We start from the raw sequence: 19,851 nt of genomic DNA, 5'->3' as shown, positions 1-19,851 counted from the left end.
TAGACAGGGGCACTGTCAGTGGCTTCATCGTGGCCATTAGGACAAACCCTTGCAGGGAGAGTACAGTCCTGAGACGTTCCAGAACTTGTTCTACCTGCACCTGGCTCGCCTGATGTGCAAGAACTGCACCTATTACGTGCGTGAATTGGGCTCCCACAGTGCAGGAAGCCGGCCTAAGACTCATAGAAACCTGCCTCGTTTTTTCTAAGCAAACTCTCGCTGGGGAACTGCAGCTACGCAGCGGCAGAGACGTGAGCGAGAAAACGCCGTCGCGAGCTGCGCTGTGGACTCCCCCACACAGCATAAGACACGGGAACTAACGCATGTAGCGGAGACCAGCCCGCAACTTCCCTGTTCCCCAGGACACTTCGTGCCTCACTCCCTCCTTCCGCCATTGCCCCGCACTCACCTCCAGATTCTCAGGCGAGGAAGAAAACAATAACTGCATGAAAACACATTATTCAACCCCTGCCCGCAAGCAGGCGTTGCTGAGGAGGGTCCACGTCTTGCGGCTAGCTCGGGCACCTCAAGGAAGCCGACGGACAGCAGACCATTGCTTGGTGGCAAAAGTTTAAGAGCGCCGCTGTACAGATGTGTCTGATATCTACAAAAAAGATATGGCACTAGAAAAATGATCAGAGAAGGGACAATAAATATTAGGGTTTGGGAAGAGGGTCGACAATATAGGAGAGATAAAGAGGTCAGTTTTTCGCTTGGAACAAGGAACTAAGGGGATATGTAATATAAATAATCATGAGTGGTGTGGAGAAAGTGAATTAGGAAAGTTATTTAACTGTATTCCCATATTAGAATAAGAACGGGTTCATTCAAATTAGAATTATGCGGCAGCAGTTTAAAACAAATAAAAGAAGTTCTTTCACGACAGCGCACAAGGCGACTGGGGAATCGCGGCGTGAGGGGTGGTGAAGGGGACGAAGGGTAAAAAGAACGGAAAATGCATAGGAGTTAAGCATAATGGCATTAGTGAGATGGTAAGGATGGTCCTAGACTCTGTTTGTCAGAGTGGAGATGGAGGGAGAGAGAGATAATTGATATTACGTGTTAGCTCAATCTGTCGGGTTGCATGGCTACATTGGCAACAGGAACTGGCTGATGAACTTTGGTCTGAACAGTATGGCCCATCGTATGATTTATGTAAGGAGAATACAATTCTCCTCCTCGTAAAACTTTAGGACTGAAACTTTACAGTCCCTCCAGTCTGCTCTTCCAGCGAAACTAAAATCCATTTTCAATTCTGCCCCGAAGCAGGTTCTGACGTTAATCATTTTGGTCCGTCTCTGGATTTCTCCATTGTCTACTCTGCCGAAATGTGGTGCACAGAACTTGGCCACAAGACCTAGCTGAGGCCTAATCATGCAGGTAGAGTGAAAGACTTGGTTCTCATGTCATTTTTTTTTTTTTTTTTTTTTTTTTTTTTTTTTTTTTTTTTTGTTTTTTTGTTTTGGGGGCGTTTTTTTTTTTTTTTTTTTTTTTTGGGTTTTTGGTTGTTTTGTACAACATTCCTGCAAGACCAGAATGTTTGTTTTTTTTTTTGCAAAAGTGTACTGGTTGTCATCTTAGCTATGTCATCGACCCCAGATCCCTTCCACAGTACTCCTTCGGAGGCAGTCATTTCCCAAGGGTTGTAGGTGTGCATTGATTGGTCCTTCCGAAGTGAGAGCACTTTGCATTGTCTATTGAGTTACATCCTACTTATACCTCAGACATTTTCAGTTGTCAAATTTTGAATTTTCATCCTATATCAAAGCACTTATAAACCTCGGCTTGTATCTGAAACTTGTAGGCGTTTTCATGGATGATTAAATGGTATGAAGAATGAAAAGAACCGACACACGGACACGGAAACACACGGTAAAAGATAGACAAAGGCGCTAATGACATTTAAAGGAGAAGGTAAATTAGTGTGTCCAGGGTCTGTATGAAACAGCTTATGCAGTCTCGCATAAATGAGTTGGAAAGGTAAACAGAGTAGCAAAAATTTGAGAGATACAAAATTAAAGATAGTGAAGCCCAGGCCGACGAAAATGCACAAAAGCTCTCAGACTGGCGACTGGGAACCAAAGGCAGACAAAATGTTATAAATGCAAAGTAATGGCACATTGAAAACCATAACATATTGCCATAGAAATAGGTAAATGATCAGAAAGCTTATGTCAAATAATGTTTAGTCTGGTGCCACATAGCCCATTTGATTTATTTATTATTTAATAAGAATTATATTCTCTCATAACCACATATAGGGCTAAAATTAGTAAGACGCCATTTTTAAACAAACAAAAGGAATATTCCTTCACACTCGAAGTAACCGGAACTCTTGCTAAAATTTGGGCAAAGACTAGTCAACATGGGTTCAAAAGAACTAGAGAAGTTCATAAGGCAGTCATCAAGACTATAGCCAGAGCGCAGGATGGGTCCTAAGGATGTTTGCCAAAGCGGAAGCGGGAGCAGAGAAACAACTTAATGAATTTCTGTCATTCTTATGGACAGCATGCATGGAGAAGAAGGCGTATGAGCTAGATGACTTTGTCGGACCAGATATTGGACTAGGCTTTACGTCAATTGAAGGTGGTAAACACCAATTAAAAATACAGCAGGGAATATGGGGAATCAAGACAAGGGTGAGTACCTATGAGGATTCAATGTAAGCTGCGTTAAATATTGGTGGACATGCTCCAACTCTTGAAAAATACCTCATGTCAACAGATACCACACCTAAAGAGACAGAGTTAAACTCCCTGGTGATACAAAACACAGATGCTCACATGAGACTGCTGAGAATGGAAAGCTCACTGTAAAGTTGATCAAACCGGCAACAGGTGATCCTCTTCTTCGTAAATGTAGCATTTAGGGAGATATGAATGGATTTAGAGAGTGTGCAGTAGTAGGTCAGAATGGCCCAAACTAGCTGGGCGCGTGCCAGGCAACCGAACTGAGAGACCCAGGAAAATAACGCTGATACAGGAAAGGGCTTGGTTCCGTCCATAAGCTGAGGTATGCAATAAGGAGAGTTCTGTTAAATCTGTGCTTCGCTGGATAGTCCCTGAGCGACATCCGAGCTGATCTGCAGACACGCCGGAAAATTCCCAAGGCAGGGGAATGAGACTGTCAATTTATTTTGCAGTTGGAAGGTAAGTTGTCTCGAGAATTGCAACAAGTGAATGTTTTGTCGTATTTATATATTGTGTTGTGCGCTTCCAGGTGTGGTCAGGAACTGGTGAGCTGGGGGAATAAAAGCCGGAGACTCTCCGCTCTGTAAGTCCCGGACCTGCAGACTCCTGGAGGGATGGGCGACGGGAAGGGGCGGACTGGGTCCCTTCAGCAGAGAAGGGCAGAAAATGAGTGAGGTGATACTATCTCAGGTATAAGCAACAACTGTTGGCGCAATGATGGGAAACCCGAGGAACGCCGTATACTTCAGACACCCCCCTGGAAGGAGGGGAAGCCGGGTGAGCTAGACAAAACCGCGTTGCGGTACAAATGAAGTCGCAGTATACAGGCGGCGGAGCAACAGAAAGAGTTCCTCCTCTTGAATGGGAATGACCCCGTCATCTAACCACGGAGCCATTCTGGCCTTTCCCGGGGGCTGGTGGAACCCATTCCAGTAGGGGTTAGTACACGAGTCTCCAGCGAATGGATGCGTGAGTGTGAGAGACGCAGCAGGTGTCACCATGCCTGGACCCGACTCCACCACTGCATCTGGATAAAGGACACTAGAAGAAACAAAGAGTGATTTCTGCAAGCTGGTCTAATGCTTCCCATCAGCATTTCCTCACTGATGGAACTCAGTCTTTTGGTTTAGGTTGTTTTGTTTTAATAATTATGAAGATTTTCCAGCATGTGCATTTCTTCCAAAACGTTGCGCAGGTCTGTCTGAAGGTCTCCCCTGGTTTCTTGACTCCCCCAGTCAGATTCCTGCAACTTGATCTGGGAGTAAACATATGTAGGAAAGAAAGGACACAGGGTCAATATATCTTGTACTCAGATTGGGATCCTCCAAGTGTCTTAAGGGAATAAGCCTCCTACTGAATGCCAGTGGGATTTGGGCGCCTAAACACCAATTGATTTCATTGAGGGAAAGTCATCAAAATATCCTTTGAAAATTAGTGTAATCTGAGCACCTAAATGCCACTGCAGCTGTGTGCCTAACACCCTTAGGCACTTTGGAAAATCATAGAAGGATATTTTGGAGAATTAATTCTCTTGGGCAATTAAGATCCAGCCCTTACATGATGGGAAGAAGACCAGGACAGTGAGGGCTATGCTAATTCTCATGTCTCCTGGGGCAGAAATCCCCCTTGAAATGCCACCTGAAGTGAGACCAGATGCAGCTTCACCGGCCACCACGTCCTGTGCTTAAACAGGGAACTGACTGACCTGATTTCCATGAGGTGTGTTTGTGGTGGGGAGTTTAAAATGGGGCCTGATTTTAAAAAAAGTTCAGAAGAACCAGATCCCCAGCTGGGGTCAGTCAGCTGTCACTGCATTGGAGACAATGAAAAGTTAAAAAAAAAATAGATAAGCTCATGGAGGATAGGTCCATCAATGGCTGTTAGCTAGGATGGGCAGGGATGATGTCCCCAGCTTCAGCTAGCCAGAAACTGGGAATGGGCGACAGGGGATGGATCACTGGATGATTGCCTATTTTGTTCATTCCCTCTGGGGCACCTGGCACTGGCCACTGTTGCAAAACAGGAGACTGGGATAGATGGACCCAAAGTCTGACCCCATAGGGCTGCTCTTATGTTTGATTCAATGAACACTAATCCCCAGGTGATGTAAATTTTCATATCTGAATTTGAGACAGTAGGGTCACATCCCAGCTGGGGTAAATTGGCTGTAGCTCCATTGAGTCAATGGTCAAGATTTGCAGCTGGTTTAAATTAGTAAAGTTCAATTCAAATGAATGGGGCCAGTTCCTTAGTGGGTGCAAATCTCTGTATCTCCATTTGAGTCAATAGCCCAGATCCCCAGCTAGCGTAAATCAGCAGAGATCTATTAATGCCAGTGGAGTAAGGCAGATTGACATCACCAGAGGGGTCTGGCTCTCTAATGCCACTGCATTTTAATGTGTGAGATGCAAAGAGTTGAGGGATTAACATGGAAAAGAGGAGAACATAAGAACATAAGAAAGACCGTACCAGGTCAGACCAAAGGTCCATCCTAGCTCAGTATCTATCTACCGACAGTGGACAATGCCCGGTGCCCCAGAGGGAGTGAACCTAACAAGCAATGAGCAAGTGATCTCTCTCCTGCCCTCCATCTCCACGCTTTGGCAAATAGAGGCTAGGGACATCATTCTTTACCCTTCCTGGCTAATAGTCATTAGTGGACTTAACCTCCATGAATTTATCTAGCTCTCTTTTAAACCTGTCATAGTCCTAGCCTTCACAACCTCCTCAGGCAAGAAGTTTCATGGGTTGAGTGTGCGCTGGGTGAAGAAGAACTTCTTTTTATTTGTTTTAAACCTGCTGCCTGTTAATTTCATTTGGTGACCCCTAGTTCTTGTATTATGGAAATAACTTTTCCTTATTCACTTTTTCCACACCACTCAGGATTTTATATACCTCTATCATATCCCTCCTTAGTATCCTCTTTTCCAAGCTGAAAAGTCCTATCCTCTTTAATATCTTCTCATATGGGACCCTCTCCAAACCCCTAATCATTTTAGTTGTCCTTTTCTGAACCTTTTCTAATGCCAGACCAGTATTTTTTATTTTTTTGAGATGAGGGGACCACAACTGGGCACAGTATTCAAGATGTGGGCATTACACATCTATATTCGTACATGCCTGCTGTGAAATGAAGCGTGGGGAGAAAGTGAAATGAAACCACTGGGTTCTTTGTTTAATCTCCTTTGTACCAAATGGGCTCGTTCTTACTTGCAGCCCTTGAGTGCCACCAGGAGATACATTCTCATACAGTTGCGGAGGAAGGTTTTTGGCAGAGGTCAGGTTGGTTTCCTTTCCCTCTGCTGTCTGCACGGTAAATACAGGGTGCTGTTCTCTTCTGGACTCAGGCTGCCAAGTTTTTGCAGAACTGGGATGAGAGTCCACGGGTCCCAAGAGCAGCCCAGTGTGCCAGCAACTACCCTGCAGTGTCCCCAAATAAACTCTCCTAATGGAGCCATCTCAGCGGGACAGACAGCGCCGCTTCCCTGGAGCAGGCTGGTTTGCCGCAAAGGAGGGAAGGGCCTGGGTCCTGCCACCCCTGATTACCCAGGAGCCAAATCTGGGTGAGATGAGGTGATCGCCCTACAAAGAGCAGCAGGGGCTGCGGTGAAAGGGGAATGCTCCAGCAAAGAGTCCTGAGGGGTAGGACCGAGACTTCTGTCAGGCAGGGTAATTGATGGGATCGAGTGTAAATCCTCCCAGCCCCAACCACCTGTCCCAGTCCTGACCACTCTCTTGCTCTCCAAACCCCTTGATTGCAGCCTGGAGCACCCTCCTGCACCCTAAACCTCTCATCCCCAGCCCCACCCCAGAGCCCNCAAGAGTTTGTGTTTCAGGGCCTCATCTTACTACAGCAGGGATGGGAGATGAATGGAGCTGGCAGGGGAAACTCTGACTAGGCACAGAGTCCCCTGCAGGACATGCCAGTCCCTCTCAGCTGATAGATACATGGGAATCTTCCCTTCAGACATATCTGTGCCACTTGGTTTGGAGAAAATAATTCAGCTGCTGCCTTAGATCCATAGAACATAAAGACTATTACGGGCATCTGCTCTGATCTTCTTCATAACACGGACCAGAGAATTTCACCCACTGATTTAACTTATTATTCAGTGATTATAATTAATTAAATAATATCTCCGAACCCTAACATTGGAGGAGGCTCTCATTGTGCAAAGCAGTATAGATACCTAAAGTCTGTAATTTCTAGAGCATATTCTTTTAGAAAGAGCCATCCATTCCCAGCTTGGTTCCATCCATGGAGAATTAATCAAGGGATTGTCTAGGAAGAGCTGAAGATGTTATGACAAAAAGGCCCTTTATTGCAGCCTAACTTTCTGTGAGTATGTCCTATAAAAATATGAGCTCCCTTTGAAATAAGTCATACCCCAGAAAAGATGTTAAAAAGATCCCTGTTTTTTTCATTAGCGGGAGGGTTACTGTCAGAGCGTTTAGAGATGAAGGCTGTTTTGAGGGGGGGAGGCACTGGGCTACACTTCAGGAAAGCTGAGTTCAATTCCTAATGCTCTTTCTCTCTCAAACTCTTTCTGTGACCTTGGTGTCTTATCTCTCTAAGGTATGTAAATGGCCCCCATTCTCATTGAACCTGAACTTTTTATAGATTTCAAGGGCAGAATAGATCATGAGATCATCTGGTCTCCTCTCCTGTACAACACAGGCCGCAGAATCTCACCTAGCCATCACTCTACTGANAACTCTCCTAATGGAGCCATCTCAGCGGGACAGACAGCGCCGCTTCCCTGGAGCAGGCTGGTTTGCCGCAAAGGAGGGAAGGGCCTGGGTCCTGCCACCCCTGATTACCCAGGAGCCAAATCTGGGTGAGATGAGGTGATCGCCCTACAAAGAGCAGCAGGGGCTGCGGTGAAAGGGGAATGCTCCAGCAAAGAGTCCTGAGGGGTAGGACCGAGACTTCTGTCAGGCAGGGTAATTGATGGGATCGAGTGTAAATCCTCCCAGCCCCAACCACCTGTCCCAGTCCTGACCACTCTCTTGCTCTCCAAACCCCTTGATTGCAGCCTGGAGCACCCTCCTGCACCCTAAACCTCTCATCCCCAGCCCCACCCCAGAGCCCCCACACCCAGCTAGAACCTGCCCCCCTGTCACACCCCTAATCCCCCTCCTACCCTTTGAACCCCTCAGTCTCAGCCCAGAGCACTCTCCTAAACCCCAAACTCCTCACCCCACCCCAGAATCCTCAGCCCTTCCCATACCCCAACCCCAATTTTGTGAGCATTCATGGCCCATCAAACAATTTCTATTTCTTGATGTGGCCCTTGGGCCAAAAACTTTGCCAACCCCTGATTTAGGTAATAAAATGTATTACCCACATCTTTTATATGTTAGTGTGTGTTAAGCACAAATAATATTAAGCACGAATAGTATAGCAGTTACATAGCCTAAATTGGCCGACACCTTAACTATACTCTTATGCTAAGTATCCCGTAACACATTGCATTATCTGAAGTCATCTTTGGCTGAAGTAGATTGGATAGTTGTCCAGATCAAGATAGATGATTATTTTACCATAGCGAAAGGTCGGCAGGCCTATACTGGAATGACCCAAGGAGGACAAGACACATGATTGTTCTGCCCTAGTACAGGCCTAGCAAGTGCTTTGATAAGAAGCCAGAGGAAGACCAAGGACAGAGTAGGCCCGTTACTCAGTGAGAGGGGAAAGATAAGAACAGAAAATGTATAAATGGCAGAGGTGCTTAATGACTTCTTTGTTTTGGTTTTCACTCAGAAGGTTGGTGGTGATTGGACATTTAGCATAGTGAATGACAGTGAAAATGAAGTAGGATCAGAATCTAAAATAGAAAAAGAATCAGTCAAAAATTACTTAGACAAGCTAGCTGTCTTCAGATCACCAGGGTCTAATGAAATACATCCTAGAATACTCAAGGAGCTGACTAAGGAGATATATGAGCCATTGGCGATGATCTTTGAAAAGTCATGGAAGATGGGAGACATTCCAGAAGACTTGAAAAGGGCAAATCTGGTGCCCATCTATAAAAAGGGAAATAAAGACAATCTGGCAAATTACAGACCAGTCAGCTTAAGTTCTGTACCTGGATAGACAATGGAGCAAATAATTAAACAATCAATTTTCAAACACCTAGAAGAAAATAAGGCGATAAATAACAGTCAGAATGGATTTGTCAAGAACAAATCGTGTCAAACCAACCTGATCACTTTCGCTGACAGGGTAACAAGCCTTGCAGATGGTGGGAAGCGGTGGATGAGGTATAGCTTGACTTCAGTAAGGCTTTTGATACTGTCTCGCATGATCTTCTCATTAAGAAACTAGGGAAATACAACCTAGATGGAGCTACTGTAAGGTTGGTGCATAACTGGTTGGAAAACCATTCCCAGAGAGTAATTATCAGTGGTTCACAGTCATGCTGGAAGGACGTAACGAGTGGGGTCCCTCAGGGATCAGTTCTTGGTCTGGTTCTGTTCAATATCTTCATCAATGATTTAGATCAGACATGGGCGAACTACGGCCAGCAGGCCATAGCTGGCCCATCAGGGCTGTGCCGCACCGCGCCGCTCTCAGAAACCACTGGCACCACCTCCCTGCATCCTGATCAGGGGGTGGCAGAGGGCTCCGTGCATTGCCATTGCCTCCAGACACCGCCCCCTGCAGCTCCCACTGGCCAGGAATGGGGAATCGTGGGCAATGGGAGCTTTAGGGGAGGTACTTGGAGGTGTGGCAAGGGCAGTACGTGGAACCCTGTGCCCTCCCTCCCCCAGAGGCTGTGCAGGGACAAAGCTTCCTGGAGTGGCACGGCATGGGGACAGAGCAGGCAGGCAGTGAGCCTGCCCTGGCCCTGGGGTGCACCACTGCCTCCCTGGAGCTGCTTTAGGTAAGCGGCGCCAGGCCAGATCTTGAAACCCTCCTGAATCCCGCCCACCAACTCCCTGCCCTAAGCTCCCTGCCGCACCCCGCACCCCTCCTGCACCCCTGCCCTGAGGCCCCTCCCGCACTCCGCACTCCTGCACCCCAACCTCCTTCCCTGAGCTCCCTCATACACCCCATGCCCCTTCTCTGCCCCAATCTCTTGCCCTGAGTGCAATCCTGCACACCACACCCCCTCCCACACTCCCTCCTGTAAGCAAGACACAAGAAGTAATTCTTCCACTCTACTCAATGCTGATTAGGCCTCAACTGGAATATTGTGTCCAGTTCTGAATGCCACATTTCAGGAAGGATGTGGACAAATTGGAGAAAGTCCAGAGAAGAGCAACAAAAATTATTAAAGGTCTAGAAATGTACAGCCTGGGCCAGCAGACATGAGATCGTCCTGGGATCTGTTGTGGGAGGAGCTGAAGTGCGGGAAGGGAAATCAGAGAATGGTAGGACTGGAAGGGACCACGGGAGGGCCTGTAGTCCAGTTCCCAGCATGCATGGCAGGGCTAAGTGTTACCTAGACCATCCCTCACAAGAGTTTGTTTCAGGCATCAGAGACCAACAAATACCTTCAGTGAATGGGGAGGCGGCTGGGCATGGAGAGAAGACGCATCTTCAGGGCTGTGTTGTGATTACAGAGGCGAAGGGCCCTCCAATAGGATTGAAGAGTCCAGCTACTGCGAGTGGGTGTGTCACTGGCCCTCCTGTGTGACCCTGGGAAGTCATTTCCCCAGGCTGTGCCTCTCCTTTCCCTTTGTCTGTGCAGACTGTGAACTCTTCAGGGCAGGGACAGAAAGCAGGTGCCCAGTGCAATGCCCCATTCTCAGCTGGGAAGTGTGGGCACTAATGTCATGTTCACAATCACAGCAACTCCCATTTTCACGTTATTCACACGAGGATCGATAATACATTTACTCCTGTAGGGAAAGGGTCTGAAACCTACTCAGGGCCATGTGTCAATGTGCAACATTTCATTTCCCGAGCTGGTGAATCTGGCAGGGTGATGGCACATCCAGGTCCTCTCTAGGGTTCTCTATTCTATTCTACTTGAGTCTAGTCTAGTCTCTGCACGTTCAGATACAGAGGTTACCACAGCATCTGGGCGCCTCCCTGTGCATTGCTCACTCCCCTTGCAGTTCCTATCACTGTGTGAAGTTTCACAAATTCCCATTTCCCTGTCCCAGCCCTATGCACAGTGACATCACCAGTTCTTCCAGTGAGGCTCAGTAGTGAACCGTGAGGTGTGATGGCAGCAGAGTGGGAGGGAAGCAGCGGGGGATGAGAGCACACGATGAGAGTTGGGGTTTGCTGGTGATTTCTTTGTTTAACCCTTAGTCCAGCAATGAGAAGTGGCATTGTTGTCACTGCTGTTGTGCAATATCAGGTTATCGAGTGCTTGTGTGAACTTTATGAAACCTTCACTCTTAGAGACTCTCTCTGCTTCTCTGTTTCTGCCTGTTTCCCTCATAGAGGAAAATGAGAGCGTTAAATGCCCTGAATATTTGTATAGAAACCACTTCCCATTCCTGTGCAGGTCCTGCCTTGCTCTGCGTCACTGTGTTCCTGGTGCAGTAATAGGTGGCAGTGTCTGCAGCTGTCAGCGTGCGGAGCTGCAGGGAGAACTGGTTCTTGGCGGTGTCTGTAGAGATGGTGATTCGGCACTAGCTGCATATACATACCCCATACATTCCAAGCCTTCCCCAGGAGCCTACTGGATCCAAGCCCAGTTAGCGTCAGAAGAAATGGAGTAACCAGACAGGGTGCAGGTCAGTGAGAGGGGCTCTACGGGCTTCACCACACAGGGCCCTGACTGGACCAGTTGGATTTGGGACCGGGCACCTGCAAAGACAGGACACGTTACAGTTAAATTCTGACCTCTCTTCCTCAGGGTTTGGTCATTTCCCCCGAAATTCTCCTCCTGAGTCTGGGAGGGAGGGAGGAGGATCGCAGTTCTTTCTGCTCATATTGTCTCTCTGCACTGGTCAGAATCCGCTTCCCCTTTTTTACCAGTCCCTGCTTTGCTCTGTGTCGCTGTGTGCATGTGGCTGCCTGGCACAGTAATAGATGGCAGTGTCTGCAGCTGTCAGCGCGCGCAGCTGCAGGGAGAACTGGTTCTTGGCAGTGTCTTGTGTGATGGTCACTCGGCTCTGGACAGAGCCGGGGTACTCAGTGTTCCACTGGCCAGACCTGTACCATGTGCGTCCCATCCATTCCAGCCCTTTTCCCACAGGCTGCCGGACCCAGTGCCAGGCCGCACTGTCACTAGAAACCGAGTCTCCGGAGATGGTACAAGTGAGTGTCAGGGACTCTCTGGGTTTCACCACTCCCGGGCCTGTTTCCCACAACTTCACTTGGGAGAGGACACCTGGGAAGGAAACACAGAAATGAGTCAATGAGCCAGGCCCTTATCCCCTGGGAGTGGGGAACCTGTGAAAATAAAACACCCCGAGACCGAACCTAAGGGAGTGACGCACCCAACTGCCACTAAATTCCATTAGGATTCACTCACCTAATTCCCTTAGGCTCATTTGAACAGAGCCTCTACTGCAGTCACTGCATCAAGGAACCCTCCTGATCCCCCAATAGCCACGTACCTAAAGGGGCCACTAGCATGAACAGGAAAATCCGTAGCAGGTTCATCTTAAGTGAAGGTGCAAACTGTCCCCAGCAGCCAGACCCGGGCAGTTCTGTGTCTGGAGGGAGTCTGAGGCTCCTCCAATCAGGGGGCTGGATTTAAACAGGAGCCCTCCGGGGCAGGGATTTGCATGCGAATTTCACAAGGTGACTATAAGCGATGACAGGGTGTGAGCTCTGTCAACACATGAGGATCTCTCCCTGGGATGCGTGTACCCCTAAGACAATGAGTTCAGCTCAGAAAATTGTGAAGCCTCCTAAGGCGTATGGACACCCCAACTCAATTTAAATAAATAGCATTTGGTCGTTTAACACTCTTAAAGGTGTTGGAGGTTCTCAGAAAAGATGAGAGCCCTCAACTCTCTGTTCCCCACTCCTCTCCAGACCCCCTTCAGTGTTTCTGATATTGTTTTTGCAAAGCTTGGATTTCATGTTTTCACCGCGTGCTCAGTGTTCTGTTCTTGCACGCTATGGCTAGGATGCATCAGCGCGAGAGTAAATGTATCGAAAGGGAAATGAGGACCTCAAACTAGCAGCCACCAGACAAGGCCACCAGCCCTGCTCTCTCTGACTCAAAGGCCCCTGACACCTCCCCTATGGGGCTGCTGCTTCTCTCTGTACGATCCCAGTAAGTCCTACCAGACTTTCTCCCTGTATCCTTCCTAGCCCTCTGCCCTCAGCGACAACACTTAGCAGTTTCTTGTAATTAAGGGCTGACCATTCAAGTCTTCATCTTCGAGATCACTCTAATAAATTGCTGGAACTATATTGTGAGCTGGATGTTTAGCTCCGCCCTCGGATAGCAGCAGAAATTTTGGTCTGTAATTCTTGAATGTGAGGTGGGTCCCTTAATCCATGAGGCCGCTTTGAAAATCCCAACCCTGTGCCGTTTTTCCAGTACCAGCTGAGCGGGGTTTCTTCAGAAACTGAGCGGTCTCTGCAGCACAGGCCCATCGGGACTTGCCGCAGAAATGGGTGACAAAGCCCGTCAATTATAGGGTTACAAACTGAGGGCAGGCTCTTATTCACCGCTGGGGTTGGAGGGAAAAGTTCTCAGGGAATTGGCTGGTCACTGCACAGACCCAGGGGGCTGCGGATTATGTCTCCGGGTGCAGGCTGGGCAGAGAGAGGGACAGATATAAACAGTGAGTGGCAGTGGTCCTGTATGCCGAACCGCCTCGTTATACGAGACACAAATTCTGTTGTGATTTATTATTTCTCTTAGGAATCTAGGACAGAAAGGCAGAGGGTGTGTGCTGGGCCACCATCCTCAGTGCGGTGGGATCTTGAGTGTATTTTGGATAAAATAAAACAATAATAGTAATTAATAATAATTAATACAAGAAGTTTCCCTGAAAGAACACAATTCCAGAGACTCGACTTCAGGGCCTGTTTGTATTCGCGTGACTTGCTGATGGAAGATGCTCAGATCCTGGCTCAGTTTTGCTTGTTTGTTTTAGGTAAGAGAAATGAACAAATGGGTTAACCGTATGGAAATATAAATATTCATGAGATAAGGTGAATCTCAGCTCTGCTGCTCCAGCCCACGAGCAGCGGGGCTGCGAATGGGGAGGGGCCGGCTCACGGGGTCCCATGGGGCTGGGACACCCGCTGGCGCTGGCAGAGAGTTGGGACTGAATCCTCTTCCCAGCACTGATTGGCTGCACTGAACTGTGCAGTGATCAGAGGGGAAATGTTCACCCGTAGGTTTAGCCATATGGAGAAGGGACCAAGCAATTACTTGGCCCTAAGTTCCTCTGTGAGGAAATACAGTCACTGCAGGGAGCTGTTTATTTCTCCCAAGGGTGCGAAAGTGCTAGGAGGACCCCAACACCCCGTGCCCGGTGCTGCACAGACACAGGACGGGACAGTCTGACTCCTGCACCTGGAGCCCTAGGGCGAGTCAGTCAGATCACCGGCAGCAGGAGTATGTAGAGAAGGAGAGAAATATGCAAATAAGGGTGATAGTTTCCTGTTTAAATCTGTGCCTCTCTCTGCCCAGGCTGCACCCGAAGACACAATCTGCAGCCCCCTGGTCTGTGCAGTTACCGGCCAGTCCCCTGAGAACTTTACCCTGAAAACCCGGGAAAATGAGATTTTTGCTGCTTGTAATTTTCTCTATAGCAGCTTTGGAAGGTATTTTCCTCCTCTGAATAACCGGCAGTTCGAAGAATATTGTGTTACCTTTGCTTTCTGTATCAATATTTACAACCAGTCTTTTTTCCCAGGTGTCCGGTCCCAGGTGCAGCTGGTGGAGTCGGGAGGGGATGTGAAAAAGCCCGGGGACTCTCTCCGCCTCTCCTGCAAAGCCTCTGGGTTCACCTTCAGCATACAATATGAACTGGGCCCGCCAGGCAGGGCCGGTTTTAGCAAGTGGGGGCCCCTTTCCTGGGGCTTGTGCTCACCAGGCCACACCGAGTCTTCGGTGGCACTTTGGATTTCCGCTCCAGCCAGGATAGCGGGGCTGCGGGACTCGCTGTGCTCCTGCTTGGGGAGTGGCCCGGGACTTGATGCACTCTGGCCAGGGGGATCGGGGCTGTGGGAATTGCAGTGCTTGGGTTGTGGGATCGGAACCACTGGACTCGCTGCGCTCCTGTGGGGTAGCGGGGCCATGGGACTTGCCCTGGTCTGGCTGGGCTTGGGGCCCCCTTAGGCACAGGGCTGGATTGGAGGAGTCGGGAGAATGGGCCTAAAGTCGGCCCTGCTGACAGGTTCCTGGCAGGGAACTGGAATGGGTCGCTTATATAAACCCTGGTGCACAAACTTCCACGCAACAAACCTTGATGTGAACTCTGCCCCCATACCTACACCAGTGTTACCATCACAGGACCTAACCAGATCAGCTACACCATCACCGTTCATTCACCTTCAGGTCCACCAATGTAATATACGCCATCATATGCCAGCAATGCCCCTCTGCTATGTACATCAGCCAAACTGGACAGTCTCTACGGAAAAGGATAAACGGACACAAATCAGATATTAGGAATGGTAATATACAAAAACCTGTAGGACAGCACTTCAACCTCCCTGGACATACAATAGCAGACTTAAAGGTGGCCATCCTGCAGCAAAAACACTTCAGGCCCAGACTTCAAAGAGAAACTGCTGAGCTTCAGTTCATCTGCAAATTTGACACCATCAGCTCAGGATTAAACAAAGACTGTGAATGGCTTGCCAACTACAAAAGCAGTTTCTCCTCCTTTGGTTTTCACACCTCACCTGCTAGAAGAGGGCCTTATCCTCCCTGATTGAACTAACCTCCTTTTCTCTAGCTTGCTTGAGTATATATACCTGCCCCTGGAAATTTCCACTACATGCATCCAACAAAGTGGGTATTCACCCGCGAAAGCTCATGCTCCAATATGTCTGTTAGTCTACAAGGTGCCACAGGACTCTTTGCTGCTTTTACAGATCCAGACTAACACAACTACCTCTCTGATATTTAAAATATATGTAGCTCGCTCTGTCTCTCTCTCTCCCTCCTTCTTCACTGGTTTTCAGTGAGAAACAGTGTATTCTGAATGTCATCCTTGCTATCTCTCATAGCAGCAGCTAACTGCTTTAGGTATCTTTGAGACTGTAAGACTAATTAATTTATTTCAGTGTACGGCTGAAGACTCAAAATCGCCTCTGTCCGAAGCTGTAGCAGTTTTCTCAAGTTCTGTAGAATATCTGTGGCTGAAACAGTTAATTCGGTATCTTCTCCTTTTCCTCCTTAAACCTCACAAATACCAATCAGAGAATTCGATCCTGAAAAGATTTTTTTTTAATCGAGAAGGGAATTTCGTTGGCCATTTCAAACTAATGTTATTGGGAAAGGTATGTCGCAATACATGAAGTGGTTTGAAAACTCTCAGCCCTTGAATTTGGGTAAGGAGATAAACTCTTGCTGGGTGAGTAAACAAACCTCTCACTGATCCGGGATTATGAGGAACCATCCCGCCCCGGGCAGCTTACTTGACAATATCTGTCTTTATTGCTGCTTCCTACGAAGCAGCTGGTTCAGGCTGCTGTTGAGACACGGGACTGGGCTAAATGGGCCCTGGGAGATTCTCGAGGCTGGCAGTTGCTAGGATCCCATTTTCCTAATGGCTGGTCAGAGAGAACAGCGATTGTTGCTGGGTAACTGGAGGTAATTATGTGGGGAAGGGAACTTAAACATGGAGGCTGGTATAGATACGATCCAAACACGCAGGAATCTTAGCGTCTGAGATACTGAGCTCTTGTTTGAAAATCCCAGGGGTTTGAAACACACTCAGCCCCTTGCACACGTAGATAGATCATCCCTTTTTGAGTGTTTGATCTGAATACATGACCTGGTCAGGTAATGCCTCAGACTCCGTCCTGCACAGAACGGAATTCCCAGCTCTAGAGTGACAGTGGGGCTCTAGATTGTACAGCAGGCACCGCGTTTAAAGACTCCTGGTTCATCTTCCCAGCTAGGGGAGGAAAAAGCAGTCTCGTGACTCTAGCTGCAATAGCAAGATTTTAGGAATTAAAATTATTGTGGTCTTTTCCCTCATTTCTTGGCAGAATGATAGAAAATCTGAGAGAGCAGATACCCGCGTGAAAGACTCCTCGGCTTGACTCCCAGCCTTGGGAGCTCTGATCCGCTGTGTGACTTTGGGTGATATGGGGTTTAATTTAATTCACAATTACTTCAGCTTGCCATGGTATCTGGAGAAAGCGAATAACTAAGGAAGCGGAAAGAACGCTGTGTTGGCAGCCGCTACGTTGTCTGTCATTCACACGGGAAGGCTGGTTCTCTGCACTGTTAGTTTTAGCCCTGGCTCCGATAGGTTTCCTCTCACTGTGTTTCTCTGGCACAGTAATACACGGAGGTGTCTCCGGGTTGCAGGCCGGTCAGTTGCAGGAACACTTGGCTTTTGGAGTTGTCTTTGGTGACGCTGAGACGATTTTTGAGAGCGTTGCTATAAGCAGTGACCCCACCCGTCCAGATAACTCCCAGCCAGTCCAGCCCTTTCCCCGTTGGCTGGCGGACCCAGTGCACCTCGTAGCTAGTGAGAGAGAATCCGGACACGGTGCAGGTCAGTCTGAGGGTCTCCCCGGGCTTCTTGACTCCCCCTCCGGACTCCACCAGGCTGACCTGGGAATAGACACCTGCAGAGGGGAAATAAAGGTGGAATATTGCAGCGATTCCCGGAGGCGCAGTTATTAGGGAACCCGCGGTACCGGGCGCCCAGCGGCAGCGCAGATCATGCCCGTACCCGCTGGGAGCAGCAGGAGGAAGGTGATGGCCGGGATGGGGGTCACGTCTGCTGCTGGCGGCTCGTTCCCCAGGCGGGATGGGAAGCTGAAGCCCGGCGCTGACTGAGCAGGGTGAGCGTCCGGGACTGGGCTATGAACAGGGCCCTGGGGAGCTCATTTGCATGGGCCGCGGGTGGTGACAATATATGAGGGGGGCCCTAGGAGATGTGTGACAGTGCATCGCACTTTAATCTAGTGGCAGGTGGGTTAGAGAGTCCAACTCTTTACACCGCCATTCAGTTTGAAAATATAGAATCACTAAATGAACGCAGTTGCATGATCATCTCTCTCTCTCTTCCCATACACCCCCCTCTACCTATCTATCCCCCACACACTCCCCATCCATTAAGTATCATTTAGTAAACAGGTGTGTATAAAATCTTTCTTTCTTTCTTCGCTAGTAAGGGCTCGATGCCAGCACTGTGCTGACTCCTATAGCTTTGACCTGCCGTGTTCCCCGTCAGCAGACAGTAGGGAGTTATGGAAATATAGTGTGAGTTCCTCCTTAGCTCCGCCCCTTTACGCAACCTGAGGTATTGGATTGTGAGCTTCGGTTGTGAGGCGGGTAACTAAATCCGCGAGCCTCCTTTGAAAATCCCAGCCTTGACTCATATCCTGGAGTAGCTGAGTGTGGGTGCACTCAGGAAGTGAGTGCTTTCTCCCCCACAGGCCCTTAGGAGCTTTGTGCCGCAATGGGTGACATAGCCGGGGAATTATAGGGTTAAAACCAATTTCCCCGTAGCTGTATTGTGTATGACTCTGCTGCCCCCACGCAGCCCACTGGAGAAAGAAATTCTGCAGGTTGAATTTTTTGTAACACTATTCGGACTCCCGTCGCTGTGTCTCTGGCACGGTGATACCGGGCGGTGTACTGGGGTCTCGGGCTGTTCATTTGCAGATACAGCAGGTTGTTGGGATTATCGCTGGAGGTGACGGATCGCCCTTTGACAGAGTGGGAATAGTGTGTAGTTCCACACTCGGATACAGGAGGGAGACCCACTCCAGCCCCTTCCTGGGGCCCTGCCGGACCCAATGCATCCAGAAGCTGCTGAAGGTGAACCCAGAGGCTTTTCAGGGGAGATGGAGAGAGTCTCTGGGCTTTTTTCGCATCCCCTGCGCACTCCATCAGCAGGTGGGAACGGGTACCTGGGACAACCACTGGGAGAAATTATCTTTCAAGCTGCTACAATGAAAAGGAACTGTAGTCAAAGTCTCATTTGCCTGTGTGGCAGGGGCAAGTTCTCACGGGGGTGTTGGGTGTTGGCTGGTAACTGCTTGTCTCTAGGCCTGCAGCCTGGGCATGGAGAGAGAGAGAGATTTAAACAGGAACCTGTCACCCCTATTTGCATATCCCCCTCCTTATAAGAGACTCAAACTCCTTCCCTTACTGATATGAATTACTGCACTCGGGTTCAGAGACCAGTTTGGTTCTTGGAGGGAGCGGCGAGTTCCTCATTTTTCCTTTGCATAAGGAAGACATGAATGTCTTTAAAGACACTGCTCCCCATAACATGTATTCAGGGCCTGCTTATAATGAAGTTACCTGGCAGTGGGAGACTCCTGGGCCGTGAGGCTGTCGAACGGCCGGTCACGGGGGGTCAGTGACTCGGGTGGGATCGGGTCACAGGATCCAACTGGGCTGAGACTCTCTCTAGCAGGTGAAAATTCCTTGGTGCCCTGAGGGAGGGCTGGGACTGAATTCCCTGCCCATCCACCTTCCCAGCGATGTCCGGCTCAGCTGAAAAGTGCAGGGAGGGAGCAGAGGGAAATATGTAATGGGAAGTTCAGACAGGGCCGGCTTTAGGAAGTGCAGGGCCAAATTCGAACAGTTTCCATGGACCAGCAGGGATGACTATAAAAAAAATGTAAAAAAACCACATGGGGCTTGTACTCACCTGGTGGGGCTCTGGATCTTCCCTGGAGATCCTTCACTAGCTCCAGATCTTCAGCGGCACTGAAGAACCCGCTGCCAAAGTGCTGCCGGAGACCCAGAGCAAGCGAAGGACCCACCACCGAAGAACGGGAGTTCCACCAAGTGAGCAAAAGTTGAAAGGGCACCTCTAGCCAGGGAAGGGATTCTCACTGGGCATGGGGCTCTCTTGGGCTTGGGGCTGATTTGGGGGAATTGGTGGAATTGGGCTAAAGCCGGCCCTGAGTTCAGATGTGGGTCAGGGGCCAAGTGCAGCTTTCTTTCCTCTCTGGGAGTTTCCCATTCGTCTCAGTGAGGCTTCTGGTTTGAGGAGGGCTGGTAGTACTCAGAGGAGGGTCCAGGGCTGCCGGGGCGGGGGGGTGGAAAGTGGGGCAATTTGCCCGAGGTCCCGAAGG

The sequence above is a fragment of the Chelonoidis abingdonii genome, chromosome 14, assembly GCF_003597395.2.
Source record: "Chelonoidis abingdonii isolate Lonesome George chromosome 14, CheloAbing_2.0, whole genome shotgun sequence".
Lineage (NCBI taxonomy): Eukaryota > Metazoa > Chordata > Testudines > Testudinidae > Chelonoidis > Chelonoidis abingdonii.
This window is presented reverse-complemented; position numbering follows the sequence as displayed.